Raw genomic sequence first — 22,505 nt, 5'->3', positions numbered from 1 at the left:
TATGACAGAAAATTCATTTTTCTTTTGGTTTTATAGATGTTGGGATTTGTTTTTGCTTTATGGTGATTCTTGTGCCAAAAAATAGGCAATTCTCAAGGTAATAATAATAAAAAAGATTCAGACCTTCATCTTCCTCAAGAATATTTTACAGTGTGGATGATCTGGAACAGACAGGACCCTGAAATGATAAGGGATTCCTTAAAGTTGTAATAAAAGTTTATATCTAGGGAAGTAGCTAAGGTGTCAGTCTAGGTGTAGACTTTACTTATATTCACAACCATTTTCTACCATTTTCAAGTTTCTATATTTGTAGACAGATTCTCAAGGAGAGCAAATCAATGCAGTTCCCCTGAGATATCAGATAAACTATACCTGTTTACATTCATCATAACTTCAGTATTACTTGATGAGTAGTTTTCCTGTTAGTTTTGTGGTTAATATTATTTAATGGGATAGAGGTAAACTTTACTTATTGGCTTGTGATTTACTTTCAGAAATCTCAGAAACAACTTTTTTCCTTTCATTTTTCTGTGTTGCAGATCCCTTTCTTAATTGACACAGCATTGACACTGACTCTATTTATCAAGTCATAGAAGTGTACTAGATGCTGGTTTTTAAACATGTAGCAGTAACTGTAGATGTCATAAGCAAACAAAGAAGAGTTCTTAAAAGGTGGTTAAAAATCCTTATGCCTTTCAAATTGTTTACATTTCATTTTCTTGAATACTTTGATGTTGATTTCACAATTGTCACAGCTCCTTCTGAGCTGGCCAATCCTAAATTTATGAGCTAAAATGGAAGAAGGAGAAAAAGCAGTATTCTGCTGGTTTAAGAAAAAATCCACACTGACTCACACATTTCTGTGGGCTCATTATGTGTAAAGACACAACTGACAACAGTAGCAATCTAAGCCTTCCTTCTTTACCAAATGGTGGTTGATACCAGCTCTTTCATGGAAAAACAAAACAAAACAAGAGTTTAGAACAACCTTACATGAAGTGTTTTCCAAACCTGTTTCAGGTGGTGATTGGTTTATGCCTTTAGAAGAAATCTGAAACAAAAGCTGGTATTGTCTGTTGTAATTTTGAATTATTGACTCCTTTTCTGTTACAGTCATGATAAGGAGCTCCATTTATATATATGGAGCTCCCCACATATATATGGTGTGTATATATATAAATATATATACACATATATTCTGCTACATAAGATCGAATGCATATACAGCTCATTCTGATCTCACTTTGTCTTTAAAAATGTCAAATTGAGCAAGTAAAATTGGACAATTTCTTTGTTAGATTTCTTATTTCTTAATGATAGATATGTTAGCAATGAGTAAGAAACCGTGAGATATGCCTTGTTTTCATGACTAGTCTTTCTTGCCATTCATCTCAAATCTTTTTACTGTGCCTTGAAGAGAATAATAGTAATAACAATAATAATAAACAAGCTGATCTTACTCTTAAAACATCAGATAGAATGAAGGAGGTGTGATGTCAATGCAATTCTTTTGTGTTTTGCTTTTTGTGTGTGAAGTTTCTAAGATTTTGAAGGTAGGGAAAGCAAAGGAAGGCTGATTGTATGATTTCATCCAGCTAGAATCAGATTGGAAGTGGTCCAACATAGCACTGTAATCTGGATCCATTTTAATTTTTTCGGCAGATATCAAGTCCATGTAGCTGTTTTATCAAGAGTCCTATTATATTTTTTTTTTAAAAAAAAGCATAATTTTATAAGCTAATTTCTAAGCAGTCTTACAAGACCAAATCTCAGCCCCGAAAGTGACAGTTTGAGAAGAGCAATGATAGAAAAGTAGAGTTTTATCTGCACTGCAAGGATAGTGATTTGTTGATATAGAAGCTCTATCAAACCTTACCGCAATGTGGATAGCTTATTTTGACAAATGGATTATTATTATTTATTTTTTTCCTGTTGATAGGACTTCATTGCCTTTCTATATGCTGTGTACTGAGATGTCAAGTTTTCATCCTAGGAGGATGTCTAGACCTGTTTATAAACGGTGAGAAATAATGAGTAAATGGGAATTGTTTGTTTTAGAACTTCCCAGCATGTTGCCTCCAGTACTTGGCAATACATGTGCACTGGGACTATTAGCACAATACAGGTTTAAAAAGAGAAGCATTTGCAGTTATGTTTGTTGTTATAACTCACAGTAATAGGAGTATGATATGTTTATAGATACTGGTGCATGTTGACAGTTTTGCTACAAGATCCATTATAATCTTATTTTATGTGGCATTCCTTTGTTCTCCACTAGGTTGGAGTAAATTTCTGGATTTCTAAGGAGTTGCTCTGGGTTTGTACCAGAAATATGTATTTGTGTAACATATAACATATAACTGAGAACATCTGTGTATAATATAAAATACTTTAATGTTGTATTTCTGTGCAATTGTGACAGTCGTCATCAATGCCAGTTTAAATTAGTAAAATAGCATCATGAATTACCTATTCTATGACTCTAAGAACTGTTATGTCAAGTTATATTAATCGTGCTTACATAATACATAAAATTTTAAATAAGAACAAAGTATATGAGGTTGAAGCAAATGCTTTTCACCCATTTAAAACATTAACAGGTTTCATTTTCACACTGTATCTGTCAACCTGTCATGCTACAAAGCTGCATTCCTAGTATAATTTACTGTGTACCATATTGCTGATGAAAGGCTTATTGCCTGATGAAACTAATTGCTACGGATGATGTGATGAGAAATCTAGCAGCTTTACATGGCTATAAAATCAGTCTTCTACTATATAATTAAAATAATGGTATCTTTGTCCTGATTTCTTTAAGGTTTGGCTGATGCACACAAATGAACGTTTAAAACAGTTAATGCAAATAAATTTGCTCTGGCAGCCTCAGTCATTCATAAATGACATAGAGCAAGAGAAAATTCCATACAGTCTAGTAATTTAGGGAAAGACAATGAAGCAAGAGACAGAAGTTATAGAGCTCGTCCTGTGATATTTATTTTTGTGGATATGAGAGGGAGTTTATAACCCACTCTGCTTTTTCGTTTGAACGTAAACATAACAGAACAACCATTTTGTTTGTGACTGTTGAAAACAGAAATTATGCTGGGGTGGGTGTGCTATCAATACTAGGCAGCACCCCTGCTGATTTGTTACTGTAAAGTTATGCATGTAAACGTATATGTGTGTGTATATATATATATATATATATATGTAAATGCATGTATTTGTACCAATGCGATCTTACTTTCTCAGCTTGCCAGGGAGCTGACCAACTTTGTTGCTGCAGAAGAGTTAACAAAAACAACTGAATTTCAGTTCAGGCAGGGTGACTTTCTTTTCTGGGAGGTTCAGATATCTCTGAAGCAGAATCTCCATTAATAACAAATTTGTCCTTCCATGTGGCAAGATCAGGACTCTTTTAGCATAAGAGTACTAATACAAGCAGGTAGGAGATACCGATGGTAACGCTGTGCATTTGTGAGATTCTCATTAATTTAAAGGATAAATGTTTCACAGTCTTTCACAAAAACCAGTTACTGCAGTAACCTGTGCTTTCTATCACCATTTCTTTATCTCTCTCCTTCTGATTCCTGTCATCTTTTCTGTATATGTAAATAGGTTCATTTTTTTGTACTACTCTGTTTTAAGAGGCTTCTTGGTCTTTTTTTTTTTTTTTTTTTTTTCTTATTTTTCCTCCTCTGTGACACATTGCATTTTCCTCTTAGGGAAGTTCATCCCTCGTGCTATAATCACGAGTATTCTCTTTTCTGGAATTAGTGTGCGCTCTGGAAAGCAGCTTAGATGCTGTTTGTCAAAGCCCTCACGTTCAAGGGTCCTAAAATAAATGCAGTACTGTGAAGAATTCCAAATACTTTGATCTTGGAGCTCGTTTAGTTCATGCTAGTGTAACTTTTTGTTTTTGTTTAACTTCTGGTGCATGTAAATTTGAGATGCAGAAACCCAGACCACCACCAAGTGTTTTGAAGTGCTTAAAAGACACCCTGTTACTACACTACTCAAACTGTCTTCATAACAGAAGAGGTTTAAAACTGGCAGATGTTTTTTCTCTCACATTTCAGTCCAGGCTTTCAAAATCTGATACTTGGCCTTAATTTGAAATGATTTTGCATGACAGTGTTTTTCAAATGCATATCAAAACACCTTATGTGATGTCAGTGCAAATCATTAATTTTAATGTGTTGGGTTTTTGTTTTTAAATTAACACAGTTGAAATGGACTGAAGAGCAGTAGACCCATAGGCATGAGCTTAGAGTGATACAGGACAGTGGAGCCAATACGGCTGTCTCCTGTGATGGTGATCATTCCAGAAGTAAATGTAGTTAGATAACTGAGTGTTGTTGAGTTTTTGGAGCAATTGGATTGCTTTCAAAGCCAAAATAGATGACCGAGACTGAGAAGTAGTTAATAAAAGTGAGACAGAAAGAGAAAAATACATGGTAGAAGTTTAACTGCTAATTCAAAATCTGAACTGAAAATGCTAAGAAGATAAGAGAACAATAGACCTTTTGATCTTTCCTTATGTCTTCCTTTGCCATCAGTCTGTCTTTTTTTTTTCTTCTTTGTAGTTAACTTATTTGTTTCTAAGCTTGCTTAGAATTAAGTACTAGGAAAGAAGAAAACTAACTGGTAGCAAAGTAGATTTGAAATAACTTTTTTGGTTTTGTTTATTCTAGGTTACGCGTACGGTTTTTATTTTTTTTTTCCCCGGTTTTCTGCGATAGACTTGTGATGCTGCTTCTATGTTTGCATGTTCTTTTGCTCCAAAGAAATTAAAAAATAATAATAATTAAAAAAAATAGTATAGCTGCTGTAACAACTCAGTGTATTGGGTTTACATGGCAAGGTTTTGGCATTGGGGGGGCTGCAGGAGTGGCCTCTGTGAGCAGAGCCCAGCAGCTGCTCCATGTCAGATCAGAACCAGCTCCAGACGGCTCCAAAAGGGACCCGCTGCTGGCCAGAGCTGAGCCAGGGAGCAACGCTGGTTGGGCCGCTGGGAGAGCAGGTTGAAAAAAGGGGGGGGGGGGGAAGCTGCACAACAGCAGCTGGGATAGAGGAGTGAGAAAATGTGAGAGATCCAGACCTGCAGCCCCCAAGGTCAGTGCAGAAGGAGCCAGGAGGTGCTCCAGGCACACAGCAGCAGTTCCCCTGCAGCCTGTGGAGAGGCCCCTGGTGGAGCAGGCTGTCCCCCTGCAGCCCATGGGTCCCACACGGAGCAGATCTCCACGCTGCAGCCCGTGGAGGAGCCCCCGGTGGAGCAGGTGGATGTGGCCTGGAGGAGGCTGCGGCCCATGGAGAGCCCCCGCAGGAGCAGGCCCCGGGCCGGAGCTGCAGCCCGTGGAGAGGAGCCCACGCAGGAGCAGGGGGTCTGAGGGGAGCTGCCATCCGTGGGGGACCAGTGCTGGAGCAGTTTCCTCTTGATGGGAGGCTCATGCCGGATCAGTTCGGGAAGGATGACATCCTGTGGGAGGGACCTCATGCTGCAGTAGGGGCAGGTGATGAAGTGCCATGGACTGACCAGAGCCCCTGTTCCCCTGCACCGCTCAGGGAGAGGACGTAGAAGAAGGTGGATTGATTTTATTTACTTAGTTAGTTAGTTAGTTAGTTTGCTTTTAGTTTCTTGCTGCTCTTGTCTATTAGTAATAAGGAATGAATTACATTAATCTCTGTGCTGAGTCTGTTTTGCCTGTGATGATAATTGGTGAGTGATCTCCCTGCCTTTGTCTCAACGCTCGAGCCCTTTTTCCTTGTGTTTTCTCCCCCTCGTCCTTAGAGCAGGGGGAGTGAGGGGGTGGTGTGGTGGTGTTTTTCTGTCAGTGTAAAACAACCACACTCAGAAAGAAGCAACAGAGGAGCTTCTTTTTCAAGTGCTTTGTGTGCACCTGATATGATACTGTCTCTTCAGGACTCATATTTTGACTCCCTGTTTGAAAGTGATATATCTATATATATATATATATATAATTTTTACACAGCCTGTCATTACTAGTTGGATTTATTTTGATATGGGAAAAAATTACTAGTTTTTGTGGGACTGAGGTAAACAGTAAATGGAAAGCATGTGTATGTTAATGCTTTCACAGTCAAAGCATAACATACCATAGCATTTCTGAACAAAATTAATAGCATTTAGATCATTTGGATCCTGGAGTTTTTAATCAACTCTTCTTTGAAACAGCTGTGGTACAAATATTTGGTCGACTACCAAAGTGATAATGCTGATTTCAGAAGAAATACAGGATTCTTCTGTTTCACTGGTTTAGTAATTACAGTTAAAAGTGGCTCTAGAAATACTGAAATACTGGCAAGTTTTCCTGTCTGGAACTTGATCTATTCTAGGAGGGCATATTTATAATCAGAATCTGAATTCTTTAAAAAGAAGCAATCAACATGTGGAGGGAGATTCAAACTAGGACGTACTGTGTGGCTTTTGTGGCCTCCCGATTTGGCTGGGTAAACAGTTGAGGCATCTGTTGACATCAGCACGATCTGGCAGGACTTATTATCACTTAAATTTCCTGCAGGAGTGTTTTTCTTTTTGGTGCAATTGTGAGAGAGATGCTGTCATCAGGGCATATGCTTGTCTTGATATTTAGGCCAGTGAACTTCAAAGAGAAAAAGGGTCATTAATTTTCTAGTTCTCGGCAGTGCAAGTTTGAGCCTCCCCTTGCCTGTCAGAATGAAGGAATTCTCAGCTTTCTTCCTTCTCAGTGGGAAAATTCTATTTCTCTTCCTTCCAGCTGCCCTGATTAGCACAAAAGTAAGAAAGAGCTTCAGTTGTACCTCCTCAACTCAGGAGACAAAGGTACTCTAGCAAGACACAAATGTTGTGCAGACAAGTGAGCTGCTCAAGAAAGGAAGCACGGAAAGTGGAAGTGTCCCATTTGCATATGCTATGTAGGTCATGGCAAATCTGCTACAGCTCATTTTTGGCTTTTATTGCATAAAATCACACTGATTTTGAAGTAGGAAGAGGAAGAATTATCCTAGCCTTTTTTTACAGTCTAATGTGTAACCACTCAATGTGGTTCACTTCTCGTTCAAGAAGGAAGATCAACTTATTTTGACAACAGTTTGGCAGCTTAGATGGTACCTCAAAAATTATATTTACAATGTGATAAGCTATGTGTGCGTATGTGAAATTGGAAGTGTTTGTGTGTGGAGGGTTATTACTATTCTTCCAGTTCATTAAGTTGATCAGATTTTGGACTGGATTGGATTGGATTTTGTATGTAGCCAAGCAGTGTACATTTGCTTGGGCATATATCAATATAAAGGACACCTTAAAATCTATTTCTCTGCGTCTCATTTAATATACGAAGCAGTGCATTAGAATGCTAGTCTCTGTCGACATCTAGTGGCTATTGAAGCAGTGGCAAGCTGTTTAACCTTTCCGTGTTGTGTAAGGGAAACTTGAAGGGAGAACAAGTCAAATTTTGTTCCTTTGCAATATTTTTATGTATTTATTATTTTTTTAATGATCAATAGGAAATGTGAAAAAAGTTAAGCTATTTTAACATTCCAGGTGATTGTCTAAGGTCTTCCACTGCAGAGGCTGAATAGCACTGCTAATGGGACTTGTCACCCTTTGAGATCTGAAGGGAAACTATTCACAGAAGCCTGTCACACTGAATGACCAGTATTATTTCATCTTTCCCTGTGTTTAGCATGTCTCTTATGTTCTATAGTGATTAAGGTTCTAATTCAGAGTAGACAGCATCTGATATGCATCAAAGCTCTTTCTCAATTTTATCCTATTTTATCCTATTTTTATTGTATTTTAACGACCTAAGAAAAATGATGACCCAGAATTTTCATTAGTTTACCTGCAGAGCCCATGGTAGGTGGCTGAAAATATGTTCAGATAAACTATAGTAGAGTAGAAACTATATATAGAGTAGAAGGCAGCCAGAAGAGCTAGTCTAGTTTCTATTTGTTCTACTGAAAATGTACCTATCTTTTTAACATTAAGCATGTTATTCTCAGGTAAGTTTATTTTTCCCTTCAAAAATAATTGCTGTTGAAAACATTTAATTCTTTTTTATTATGTTGTTGTTTTAATTGCATTTTCATTTGTAGCTACTGAGGGAACACTTGTCTTTCTGTCTCTTCTGTATACAACTGTAAAACTAGAAACTTTCTTGGAGGGAAAAGCTTTTAATGTTTTCCAACCTTTAATAGATTTCATGCAGCTGTGATCACAAAACTACCCCGGCCTAATCATGTCAATATTCAGATTTACTGCAGGGCTAAAAGATATTCATGTCACGAACCCCCTTCTGAAACTCATTTTTCTGTATCATGGACTTTCCATTCAGTGTTTCATGCTTTCATTTTAAATTATCTTTGTAAGAATAAAGGTTACGCTTCTGTACTTGTCAATGTGATTTTAACAGCCATGGTAGAAAAGAAGAAAATTGTAAGCTGTTTGTACTTATCTAGCTGTCTTTGAAAGTCTAGACCAAAAAGCAGTTTGGTTTAGGTCTTGCCATCTTCCTGCCACCATCCAAATGAGATCATTTTATAATTAATTTCTTGATTTAGTTGGGAAAATATTAACATCTATGTAAAACTGTATGTCATGATCATGTCTGAGTTTTGCTTACTCACATCCAAGTAAACAGTCTGAGTAATCTGGCAGTTTATATATCTATGTAAAACTTACTGGTGAAGAGTTGCCCTTCTATGTACACATACATAGAAGCTGTGTAACTTCTGTTTATGTAGCTCAACCCTTTTTGATTGTGTTAACTTGCAGTTAACTCTCTGCAATGTAGCTGTTTTATTATTTTTTTTATTTTTTATCTTTATTTTCCTAATTTGTGATTGCCATATATTTACGTTGCAGTCAAGTGGTTTAGTAAGACTTGTATATTACTGAAAAGAGAGTGGTAGTGCCGCTGTACAGAATATTTTATTCCAGAAGAAATACTGCACAGTTTAATAAGAAATCATGCTTAAGTAAGTAAATGGTGAAAGGTTTTGATTGTTTTTGTTACAGTAGGTAAAGCTGTGTTTTTTAGAGGGCTGTTCTATGGAGGTGGTGTATCTGTTGAGAGTTGAATGACAAAACCATGGAGCTAATATTGGAATTGTTGCTCTCAGAAATGCTACTGTTTATTAATAAGCAAATCAAAGAATATTTGTTGTCATTTTATATATTAGCAGTGGTCACGCCTTGGTTTTAAATGGCAAGCCAAGTTAGTACAATAGATCACTCAAGGTCCTGTGCCAGCTGACAGTTAAAAGCTACCAGTTTGTAGGGCCTTTAAGCTTGTGTTTTAAAATGTGCTGCAGACTCCACAGTTCTGTGCTTGGTTTGTGTGCAGCACTATGCTTTCTATTTTGTCTTCTAGCATGAAAACTTAAATATAGAAGTACTGTATAAATATTGAAGATACCAGCGATATCAGCCCTTATTATATGTTTCTTTACAAAAAAAAAAAAGTCTTTTTAAAATTATTATTGTGTCTTGCAGACAAGAGTGTATATTCCCACTCATCCAGAATAGGAAAACCTCTTACATCTGTCATGGGCTTAAAGAAAGATGAGAGATCTCTCTCTCTCTGGATTAGTAAATAATGGGCAAATTGTAAATAATGGGCAAACAAGGAAAAAAAATGCATTTGAATAACTTGTATATTATTACGTACCAGAGAATCACTTCATGAAAGAATGAATCTAGCGTAAAAGTTTACAGCTTTACTTCTTAGTTTATAACTACTTAGTTTATAACTCTATAACTTAGTAAGATTTAATAAATCTTAGACTACAGTTTAAAAAAAAAATCATTCTTACCTAAAAAACAAACCAAACAAAAACAACAAAAAATACTAAAGATCTTTCTAGGCAATTCTGTAAATGCAACATTTATCTGTTGCATATTTGTCTTTTTTTTTTTTTTTTTTCTCAAGAGCATTCTTCAGGCTTTTATGAATCTTTAGACCTTTTTTTGCAGTTTGTCTTCTCAAAACTGGAAAACAAATTCTGAAGTCATTTTGGCCTATTTAAGTTGTTTTCTGTTGTTAAACAAGAGTATGCTTTTCTCTTGTTTTGTGTATCAATTCATCTTATGCCCTGGGTAGGATATGTGTAGGATATACACCCTTACGCAGCTGGGTGCCTTCCCACAAGAAAATGACAGTGACTGAGAGTGTTACCTTTATTCACATTACTGCATCATTTTTTTCACATGAAGCCATGGTCAGACTCCCCTCATCCTATCAGAGAACCGTCTTTCCAGCAGTTACCTGTATTTTTTGGAGACCCCTCTCAAGCATCCTTGGAAGGAGATGGGTGATCTTTATTGGTCTGTGCATTCAGATCCCAAAGCAGTTGAAAGTCCCTCAAGTTCATATACTGTTTTTTCCTTTTCTATTTCTGTTGCTGGGTTTGCTTGCTGTGTGACCTTCCAGTTGTAGGATGAGTTATTTGTAGACCACAAGTGGCTTTGCACGTTACCTGCAATCATACTGCTAGAGCTTGTAGAAATTTTATGCTGTTTAAAATCAGATCTGGACTCTATCAGATGATCTTCCTTGAAACAGTTCCCAATACAATTTTCCATTCCTTCAAGCTTAATTCTTTGTAAATTGCCTATTTAATTTGGACCTTTAAAGTGTTTTGTTGGACTTGATATTTACAATTAGTTGACAGCATCTCCTTATTCTGAGGTCACGCTTCTTGGTTACTGGGATCAGATGGTAAAATCTGGTCCATTAGTATTTGACTCTGATAGTTTTCTGACTCTTCAGCTAATCAGTGTTTGCTTTGTTATCTTTACAGAATTTTGCTGTATTTAGGATAGAAATTGTTCAGTCTTTAGAAGTGTTTTGATGCTGTTTTTTCCTATAAGTTAAATTAAATTTCAGTGTAAATTCAGCTTATCTTTTTTTTTTTTAAGCTATGTAAATTATTTCATTCATCTACGACTGTTCTAAAACTTCTTAAGCATGAAATAAGCATTTTTATTTTACCTCATTATTTTATCTAGTATTGCTCTGGATACCAATATTTTGGATATAACAGAGCAAGGAAGCAGGCTTATATCAACAGTTCGCACGTCTTATAAGAGATAAAGTAGAAAGATAGAGTCTCTGAAACTTCACATAGGTTCGCATATGCCTTTCCAAAGAAAAATACTACATGCTGTTTCTAGATATTTAGTAAAGGGAGGTTGCCTTTGCAGTGTTGCTCAATGAAGAAAGCAGTATAAATAATAAAGTACATGTGTTAAGGAAAACATGCAATGTATGACCCAGGCCTGAAATGATAGTAAGACATTTCATTGAATGAACTGTCCTGCCATAACAAGGACAAAGCACTGCTAGTATTTGTGCAAATATTTGAAATCTAACCCCTGTGGCAAATGCACAAAGGACTATATTGAAATGGCAATAGATAGGTACTGTGAAGTCGTGGGGTAGTTCTAACTACACCTGCTCTTTGTAGTAAACTGAAGACAAATCAATGAGCAAGCCAAATAATGTGAAAACTATGCATGCAAGTTCTTAAGGCTAAGCATAACAGCATTCTTGGTGGGAACTAATGGAACTTTCACTTCAACAAAATATTTGATCATTTGATTTATGGGATGTTAAATGTAACAATGAAATTATGAAAGAAAAGCATTTTTATTTTTTACATATTGTTCCTGAAATGACTCCACAGCAGTGCTGAGGAAGACAGCAATAAGTAGAGCGAGACAAGCAAAAATTGTAAGGTAAAAAAGCATAAAACTTTGTTCCCCAAATAAATGTTTTCCAGTGTTGTCTATGGCAGGACATTTCACCTCTCCCAAAAGATATTTTAAATGAAATTTTAATTTAATAATACCCTTCAGTGGAGAAGTTATCTGTGTTTCAGTGCTTTGGTAGAATTTTCAGTGCTTTGGTAGGTTTCTATTTTATTTTATTTTTTTACATTAGATTATTTCAAGGTGTAATTCCTCCTTTTTTTCTGAGTAACAGTGAGAAAAGTTTACAGAGTTATAGTAATATTTTATTTTGTCAATTTAATTGTTGTGACTGGAAAGGCCTGGTTTTGTACACTTCATACTCTACCTGATAAGAAGTGTTAATTCATTATAATGTTTCTGTGTGGAAAGCAAACTTCTGAATCCGTCAGGCTTTAGGCAGTTTTATATTAAGTATCCTTAAGTATCCTAGGCTAGTTTTCTTACAGTGCATTCCTTTACCTTTCACTCAGTGTTTGTTCAGTTTTACTTAGTGTTTCACTCTTTTCTTCTGCCACTGTCACTTGTCTTTGTTCTCGTAATCTAGTAACTATTTTTAACTTGTATTACTAAGACTGCCAGCTGAGACATCAGATTGAGCTGTGTATCAGTAAAAGAAAAATTAGGCACTCATTAAAAGCACTTGGAAAAGTGGTGGACTAGTCAACGTTAGACAAACTAAACATATCCTTGCGGTATACTATGGTACTCCTGTTAAGCTTATCAGTTTTTTGTTCTATTTTTTGTTGGTGGTATTGATTTTGGTGTGCATGTTGGTTGGTTGGTTTGTTAATTTTGTTTGGCAGATGAGGGAAATGCTTATATAGGAACAGGTACTTAGTATTTGCTATTGCAAGTGAATGTATACAGATTTAGCAAACAGAAGTTCAGGTATCTGGCATAAAATGACATTCTAAATATCTCAGCATTCCAATGATTTTTTGGATCCAGCTAGGATTCCCTTTAGGGAACATTGAACGTTGTTCACCAGTTAGTGGCATCTTACCTGTCCCTTATCCAACTTTAATGCCTTGTACGTATGACGCTTCTTTAAAACTCTCATCTGAGAATGGAGTCATGCTTAAAAAGAGAAAGTTAAAAAGCCAGTTAACTCACTAAAAAAGTTCTACAAGTAGATTATTCAGTCACTGCAGCAGGATCTGTAGTTACTGTTCCAGTAATGTAGAGCAGAGCTTGTGTGGCTCTAGGCCCTGAGTAATAGTAGAGGAAGAGAGGCTGCAACTGAAAAACTGCTTAGATTCAAGTATTTGGTGGTATGGGTGGCACATCCCAAGGAAGAGACCTCCTCTTGTTCACTCAACTAGATGAACTTCTATATTTTCCCTTTATGACATGTTCTAAAGCTGCAGTGAGATTTGCTTGTCAGAAGAACTAGAGCATACTTCGCATATTTAATGTTAAGAGAATGAATATATTGTATCACTTCTAGCATCCCTGCTGTATTACAGGATAATATTACACATCTACTCTGCTTTTTTTTTTTTTTCAGACTCTTTGTAACTGTATCTGACACATTAGAAAAAAATCACTTACTTGTATACATGTTAGCCTTTCTTGGGAACTGAGGAGATGCATCATCAAAACACAAGCAGTTAATTAGTCTGAGAACTACGAGACAGAAACATGGAGTTTTTCCCAGCGTTATGCACTTAGCAGCAGCAGCAGTCGGCTCCAATGCCAAAATGGGGAGGCCAGTAATTAGTTGTTGCTATTGAAACCTTTCTCCTTCAGGATATCATCTCTGAGGAATGATTGTATGCGTTGTACGGTCTGATTCTTTGACGTGTGTAATGCAGCATTGAAGACATTAATTTTTTGTCTAATCCTTAAAGACAGGCAACTGGGATTTGTGCAGTTCTTGCAACTGCATACATATAAGTCTATCTGTACGTATATCAGGAATCACTCTTTAGTGTTTAAAAGACTGCAAATCAGGCAAGTTTCAAATTTCAAAATAATACTTTACTGCATTCACATTCATTAGCAATACGCACAGCTGATGATTAGTTCTTAACCACTCTCCACTGTTTTTGCTCCATAGAGTATACAATTAATCATTAAAAAGTTTGTCTACAATTACCTGTGAATATATGATACCAGGGAGCTGATGCCAGAAATTAGCGCTGATAGCTGTGGGACTTGCTGGACTTAGCTGCAGAGGTCGAAGTAATGAGGCTTGAGAGCTCTCAATGAGGGAACTGCAGTGGACTGAAACTTTCTTCTCCAACCCTCCAGTTTCATTGCTTTATGCTCCTCAGTCTGCTTCCCAAAGGAAAATAGACTCTATCTGTTTCTGACATACTTCGACCAAATTTCTTGGACCAGGACTCATTCTAGTTTTGTCAGTCATTTTTCGTGCTTGTTTGGCAGGATTATTCTAGTTGTACCAGACACTCTTCCATAGGATTATTTTGGTTTTACCATGTCTTTCCTGCCAGCTTTTATCCTTGGTTCTCATCTTGCAGATTTTACAATGTACATGCTTTCCTGTAAGACCCAGTTCATCTCTTTGTAGTTGCCTATGTGCTTAGTGGCATTACAATGTTACAAGAAGATTAGGTACAGTCACTCCTTAAGCATGGGTTTATGCCTTGGTTGAAGGGAAGCAAATGTTAAATAAATACATCTTGCTGAATCTGCTTCTGCTTCATGGGTGCACAATGGTTAGCTGAGAAACTACCTACTCTAGTCTTGGAACAGAAAGTTATGATTGACTAATTACGGAACATTACATCAGAAAACAGTGAGCTGACAGACCTAATCAATTTCCATTGTCCTGCACTCAGACTGGAAAGGTGAAGAGGGGCAGGAGTTGGTATAAGTACCGTGATCCACACTTAGTCTTCATTTTTCTTCTGCTGAGGACCACTAAGCTCAACTCCCAAGGGGGAGGAATGCCTAATTATTTTAACTGGGTGATAAAAAACAGATATGGGACTTCCAATATTTTAACCAGTGTAATGAAAACTGCCTGTAGGTTTTGCTTCTATTTCTGCATAGATCTGAAAACAAAACAAAATAAAACAAAACAAAACTTCAGTAGTCTTTCCTAGGCTATTCAGTTTTGTCCTGTCATATATTTTGTCTATTATTGTTTGAAATCTTCAAATTATTTGAAAATGAATCACACTGAAAATTGATTCTTTAAGAACACAGAACCACACTAAATGAGCAATTGGGGCAATCACTTATTGCTCAGGTTTGGTTTATATTTTATCATCTGCTGTCCAGCTCATAGTTTAAGTATTATAAAATGCATGTCGATTGCATGGCATTGCATGCCTTCTGATAAAGTGATTCTGAATCAAAATGCTTTAATCGCTATTTTAACTACATATGTGATGCTGTTTATTAAGCAGTCTTTCATATCAATGTTCCTGATTCAAACTACTCCAAAATCAAATGACTGCATTTCTGTTCTACTACCTGGAGAAACAAAAGGGTTTGCGTAATCAGGTGTCACGTAGCACTCTGTCCTTGTTGATGGCCAATCTGTGAAGAATCTCTACACATTGGGACTTACTCTTTTCAACTCCAATGTAGCTGTTTTTTATTTAAACTGAATTTACACCAGATATGCATCTACTAGCTATATTTTCATGCCACAAATTGAAGAATTAAAAAAAATAACACTTTATATTTTTAATATATTACTATTTCCTTACTTTTTCCCTTCAGACACTTCCAGACTTCCTTTAGCTTGATCGTATTGTAGTTCATACTTCAATAATATCTTCTGATTCTTGTTAATGTTTTTAACATTTTGATGGAACATTTAGGGAGGAAAACCATTCCTATTTGTTTTCATTAAATCAAAGCAAATAAGAACGTCAGATTCTTTTTTAATGAATTCAGAAAGTAAATGTAGTATGTCTAGTCAGTATGGTATTTTCTTCAATTTTTGCCTCTTTCTACTGACACTATAGTAAAACAAAACCAAGGAGAACTTTACAGAATGAAAGGAAATATATTAAAAAAATAAATAAATCCCAGTCGCTGCGTGTAAGATGTTCTGTGAGACCAGGAATATTTGGCCTTTGCTTAAAAATTTAGAATATTGTAAGAATCTCTGTAGTTAACATAGTTTTCCTGAATAAACTCTGAATTTGAGCATCATACTCCAAAATAAATATTTGCATCTTGATATGATCCATTTACTAGTGGGTAGAGCAAGCTCTTCTCTGAAGTCTCACTGTCCCATATGCAAATGCAAAATTTATTTTAATGTTGATATTAGAATGCTTATTTTAACGTTGATACTAGAATCAATGAGGTGTGTTAAACTTGAACTTTGGATAACAGGAAAATAACCAAAGCTGTTTTGGAATAGAATAATTAAAGATAGTGCTTCATATTTGAAAGGGTGAAATGTTTTTTAAATATGTTTCAACTCAGGGTTGGGGATTGTCTTTAGTTACTGGAATAAAATAAAACTAACTTTCTGTTCTACAGTTTCCTGCATATTGCATGTACTCAGGTAGACATTTAAACCTTTGTTGGGGTATGGATGTGTACTCCGCAAAGGTGCAAATTTTTATCATTTCATATGAAAGCCTGTGTAAAATGTCTTATGTTAGTACTTTATTGAAGTATAATGATCATCCTTAAAAAATTCCCAAAAATGTTTTTAAAAAAAACTTCAGAAATGCATTTGGCCCATTAACAGAAATGTATCTGTTTGTAGGTGGATGTAATTAGCTCTACACAAAATAACTATTTGACAATAACTATGTTGGTAATATTTTTGCCATTACCAGCGTAAACTGCTGTGGTGGGTTGACCTTGGCTGGTTGCTTCAGGGAAATAAAATCCCTGCTCCAGCACGGCCTCCTGCCCAGGGGCCGCAGGGGGGATCTCTGCTCTGGCGCCTGGAGCCCCTCCTGCCCTCCTCTTCCTCTCCCCCGTGTGGGGTGCCGGCAGGGCTGTTTCCCCCTTTTTCTTCCCTTTTCTCTGCCGGCCGCCGGGCAGCGCTGTGCCCTCCTTTCTTCCCCAGGCTGTGCCTGAATCGAGGTGCTGCCATCTTGGCTGCTGGGCCCAGCCGTGCCCTGCAGTGGGGCCATTGGAGCCAGCTGGGACCAGGACTAGAGGAGGAAAGGGACCTGGGGGTGTTGGTTGCTGAGAATCTAAGCGTGAGCTGGCAATGTACGCTTGCAGCCCAGAAAGCCAACCAAACTTTAGAAATAGGTTGGACTTAGACATTTTGTCCTTTCTTCTTTCCTCTTCTCCCCATTTTTATCTCCCCAGCCCTTAGTTGGAAAATGTGGGGGGAAAGGGGAAAAATAAGAGAACACATGGAATACATAAATCTCACCTTCTCTAGCACTCTTTTTTGTTCCATGCCAGGTACGAGAAGTTTAATTTCAAATCCATTCTCTTCTTACGACTTCCTTAATGAAACATTTTTGTTCACTGTCAGAGCGTAATGAATGAAAAAACTTTTTTAAAAAGGTCATCACTCTGTTTTGTCCAGTAGTTGAGCATCAAATTCTACAGGATTAAAACTATTCCCTTTACATTCCTCTGCCTCTTCACTGGTATGCCTTTGCCCCATTATTCCATGTGCGCACAGTACTTCTGGGCTTGATCTGTCATTAGCAATGCTGAGAACTTATAGGATTTTCTGAGTGCTATTTGTCATTTTAAGTAAGCATTAATGCTTCATGCTGACTGATTGCAATAACTGTGACAAAACATTTTCATGATATCCTAGTAGAGAAAGTGTAGTGCTTAATAATGTGTCTTATGAGTGGTGTAAATTAAATGTCAGTGTATTCACAAAGGTTCTTCAGAGGCTTGAATTCCAGAGGGAGCTCTTAAGGCACTTATAATCTTACTGTATTTGTCTCTTGGTTAAAACTGCATCATTTCAGAGTAAATATTGTGTATACTACCTCAGTCGAAGGTTGTCGTAATAAAAACTTTGAGGTGTCTATGGGTGACAGTCTTGGAATCTGTTTTATGCTGTCTAGCAACAACAAACCCTGATTATATAACTGTACTAAAATATATACAAATATGTAGGATACCCCTCTCACCCCACTCCAAAGATTTTGGTGATACATTCATGGTCACAGAAAAAATAAATTTTACATGCTAGGAACATGATGTTTCTAGAACAAATGTTTCTGCATAGTTCAGCTGCATCTATTGCAACACAATCTCAAACTTGATTAAAATTCTAACCATAAAGTTTTGAATAATTATATAATTACTTCAGGCTGAGAATTTGAAACTATATGTGTTAATGGATCATCCACAAATAACTCTAAAACCTGTTCTGCTAAAACACCTAGATTTAGTTAAGTTCAGTTACTACCAGGAAATCTATTTTCAACAAATACTTTGTTTTGGTTAGCTCTGTGCTCTTATGTTTGTCTTATAACTGTAAGCTATCATATCTCTGATAAAAATATGATAACTGCTGAGAATGATTTTATAAAACGGTTTTATATTATGGTATTAATTCATTTAAATTATTTAAATGATTTTTTTTAAGAGGTAAGAGAGAAAAGCATACTAATATACAGTGGTCTGGAGCTGTAACCCTCATGAAACTGTGTAGATGCCAACTGACTGCCTTTGGCAAATAGACTTTTGTAATAAAAAGATCTGTTTCTGAAATGAACTACCTGATCTGCAGAACAAAACTGCAGAAGGCTTTAGTAACAAATCAAGACAGCTGAATGCCTCTTCTGTCCTTGCATCACTGTAATTCTGTTCTGTCCCTCTTGATATTATCTGTGAAATAAAGAGAAAACTGGTTAATGCATCAGTAACCATCATTTGATTTGATATGGTGAATAAAAGACTTTGTGAGAGTAAAGGACAAGGCAGATAAATTGAGGACAAAAGCAATATCAGCATCTAGAAAAGTAAGCATAAAGTTAACACAGATTTGGAAGTAAGAAAATCTGAAGAGCAGTACTGATTGCATATTGAAAAATGAAGAGGCCAACTAACTGCCTGCTGCTAGCTTGTCAATCGCTGCAGAATGTTTTCTCACATTGTATCTTCCTCCTGATTGTTAGTACTACTATTTTTATTTGGAAACAGACTAATATTTAGTAATTTGAGGAAAATACCAACTTTCTTAAGAGTAAAGTTGAATGTGTGTGTGTGCGTACAAAAATGCACATGTAATATTTCTGGTCAGATTTCTTTGAAGTTTTACTGTTTTAGAAATATGTTGTAGTAGAACATAAAGCCTCTAAGAAAATGTATTACCCGTTTTTGTGTATTCCTCTACAATTTAGATGATTCTGTAGCTTAGTGGGAGAGTGTGTGTGTTGTTTTTTGATAATCATGATTAAGTATCTATTCTTAAAAGGGTTTTTGAGGTTTGATTTTTTTTTTAATAAACAACAAAATAAAAGTCTTTTTTTTCATCAAATTGCCAGACTTAAGCTATGGATGGTGTTTTATGGCTGCTGTTTTGGAAATTGCCTTTTACTGTTTCAAAGGTATTGCTGATCAGTCCTGAATTTACTGCAAAGAAGATACTCACCTCAAACCAGGAGTTGAACTAGTATAAAGAGCATGACTCACTTGCTCCCCTTGGGAACCAAGTCTCCTTTCTTTACAGTGACCCTCTAGAGTTTATACTTCTTCGCTCTTTAACCAGGTTGGAAGAGGTCTTGGGAGATCATCTAACATAACATCCTCCTCAAAGCAGTGCCAACAATTGATTCAGAACAGCTTGCTCAGTATTTTGTCTTGCCTGATCTTGAAAACCTTCAAGGATGGCGATTACTAGATCTCTTTGTGCACATGCTCCACTGTTTGACTGTCCCCATGGTGGCTTGTTTTTCCATATATCAACTCATTTTTTCAGTTTATATCCATTCTCTCTTCTCCTCTAACTTATGCGCTGTTGTAAAAAGCCTGGCTACATCTTCTCAGTGATTCCTCATAGGTGTTGAAAGCTGCTCGTAAGCCAAGCTGAGCAAGCCGCAGGCCTTTGACCTCTCCTCACATGGAAATACTTCAGATATGACCTGCTTGGGAACCCTTCACTGGATGGCCTTGAGAGTATTGACTATTCCCTTTAATTTGGTGTCATTGGAAACTTGATGGTGTATTCAGTCTTTTCTGTGGCTTATTGATAAAGTTATTAAATAGGCTGTTCTAATGTTGTGTTTCACTGAAGTAGGTCATGTGTGGTTCCTTCTTCATTGACAATGGTAGTTATCAATATCATGTAGGAGTCCTACTCATGAAGTGAGAATATTGTCTTCAGACAATTTGAAAATGGTCAAAGATTTAGTCTTACTCCTGAACATCCTTTTTCTTTCTTTTTTTTTTTTTCTTTTCTTAGTTCTCTACTGTGCTTAAGGATTCAGATATCTATCTTTATTATTTTTGTTAAGGTTTTTACCTCTCTAAGAGATCTACCTACCCCAATCTATATCCTTCCTTTGAAGAATTGAATGGCTATATGTTTTCACGTTCACAAGTCATCTTGGGAATATACTTGCATTAGCATAATTGTATAATTAGCCTCATAAACTATTACTTAGTTTCCCACTTCCAGGATAACTATGACAGTAAATGTTTTTTCAGTCAAGCAAATTTCAAAACAATATCCCGATGTAACTACTTTCTTTGTGTTACTAGGGATTCTAATAATAGTAGGTGGTAGTTTCTCAGTGTATAGCCTAAGAAATTCTTAAGGACAAGAGCTATTTTAAAACATTTATTTGATTTAAACAGCTTGGGTATGTTCAATTACATGTCCATATTTAATACTTAATGTGTGAAGGAAAAATGACTTGATCTGTCAATGTCTATGTGATTCTCAACAGATGTTAATCTTCCAGTCAGTCTTCTGAAAGATGAATAAGAAGCAGGCTCCTCTCTTCCCTGCCCCTCTCCCTTTCCTGATCCTATCTAATTTCTCAGTGGCTGATGTAAATGTAAGTGAAATGTAAGTATTTTATTACCTTTTATGTGGGGGCGGGGGATGTTTGGTGGTAGTATTGTGGAAAATATTCTTAGAATCAACAAAATTATTATTTTATCTGTTGCCTATTTTCCAAGATTTATTTCTGTTTGTAGAAATCTGGAGTTAGAATTCTTGACAGGAAGAGAGTCACCATTTTTTGTATGGAGAAGGATGTTTTAGATGCTTTGCTAATTTGCCTTGAAAATCTTATGCGTAATTAAACTTTGAAACTGCCACTTTGACCCTTTATTGCCATTAGCAGAGTTCTTTCATTGTTGTTACAGTTTACTGCAAGCTACCTTCGTTATTTGACCAGATGCAGTAGCTTTACTGGAGCACCTTTTGTCAAGGATTATGAATACCAAGGCACTATGTGCATTTTATTTGTTTTACACTTCCTGGTTTGTCTTAGTGGAGTAATGCTTCCAAGTATCTGAAGGGTTGTGCAACCTGCACATCTTAGACTACATCCCTCATATAGTTTGGGTATTTGTGTTTGTGCAACCATACCTGCATGCATTCCTGTAATTTCACAACTTTACTTTTCTTGTTTGGCTTTGCTGATGCTTTTGTAGTAACACTTTCCTCCAGATTAATGGTCTGAAGATTTGGGGGAAAAAAATATATATATTGCTACTTACATCTTTTCTGTTTAGTTAGTATATTACACAGAAATACCCAAAGGAAGTTCAGTGAATCTTCTTTTATAATTCACTATTACATATATGATATTAGAAAGGAAAGCTTCTTCATCTTTGTACTTCACCTATTTTATATTTACGCTATCACATTGGATGCTACTTGACTTTCAACATTTGCAGAGGACTTATTTGACTATTTTTCCTTTGGTGGGAAAGGATCCATAAATACCTGACTAATTCTGTTATTTCAGGAAGCAGATGTTAATTCCTAACAGAGAGAGGGGAGACTTTCTTAGAATATGCCATGTAGAAGAGGCCTTAAGGGGGAATTTTGAGACAGAATGGTTGGTTGAGGTTTTTTTTTTTTTTTTTGTGATAAAATATGACTATATTATTAAAAAAAAAAAAAAAAAGGAAAGAAAAAAAATGGAATTTCCAAAATACTTGCCTGACAGAGCTAACACTTCTAAAATTAACTTGTCTATTATACTGAAGTCTGAAACATCATGACTTCGCAGAATTCAAGGCTGGTCATATGGGTGCTTTGAACACAGCAACATGACAGTGGGATTGATATAGTTAAGATTGTTTATAGCTGGTCCAAGCTTCAACATGGACTTGTTTGATTAAAGTATTGCCTTGCTCTGAATGTTATACAAAATCAAAATACTTGAGTGCATAAATTCTAGCATTTGGAGTGTTTTTTGTTTGTTTTTAAATCTGCATTGGATGCCTGTTTTTCGGTGTAGTCTTGTGATAGCTCTGCATGAGGAATATTTGTAAGGGAAGGCCTTAAGATATTGATAAAGGGAATTTTCTAGAATTACTTTAAAGAACAAGCTTATATTCATGATTACTTTTATGTTTTCTTTTATAAACACAGTATATCAGGGTTAGAGGTAGATTTTTAAAGCATGAAGCGCTCTGCTTTACCTTTGGAGTCAAAGAAACTTGTGTGTTCTTGAACGGGGGGAGTGGTCTGAGTTTTGTTACATGGAGGCCCTCTGAGATTCACTTTCCTATATTTGTATTAAAATAAAATAAATATTGTACTGGTATATGTGTGTCTACATATGCATTTTTAGTAAAAAAAAAAAAAAAAAAAGATCTGTTTGTAAGTATCTACTGAATTTAATGAATGATGCTTGAA

General features: G+C 36.2%; 1 long non-coding RNA gene across 5 annotated transcripts in view; it reads left to right on the top strand.

Moving 5' to 3' along the window:
• Nucleotides 1–5,122: 5,122 nt before the first annotated feature.
• Nucleotides 5,123–22,505, top strand: part of LOC310894796 — a 161,255-nt gene continuing 143,872 nt past the window's right edge. For all 5 annotated transcript variants that reach the window (XR_014580168.1, XR_014580169.1, XR_014580170.1 and 2 more), the window contains exons 1-2: nt 5,123–5,584; nt 20,575–20,696. This is a non-coding gene — a long non-coding RNA (uncharacterized lncRNA). The remainder of the gene's footprint in view (nt 5,585–20,574; nt 20,697–22,505) is intronic.

The sequence above is a fragment of the Anser anser genome (genome assembly GCF_964211835.1).
Source record: "Anser anser genome assembly, chromosome: 2".
NCBI classification, from domain to species: Eukaryota; Metazoa; Chordata; class Aves; order Anseriformes; family Anatidae; genus Anser; species Anser anser.
Note: the sequence above shows the minus strand (reverse complement) of the source record. Positions and strands in the feature narration are given on the sequence as shown.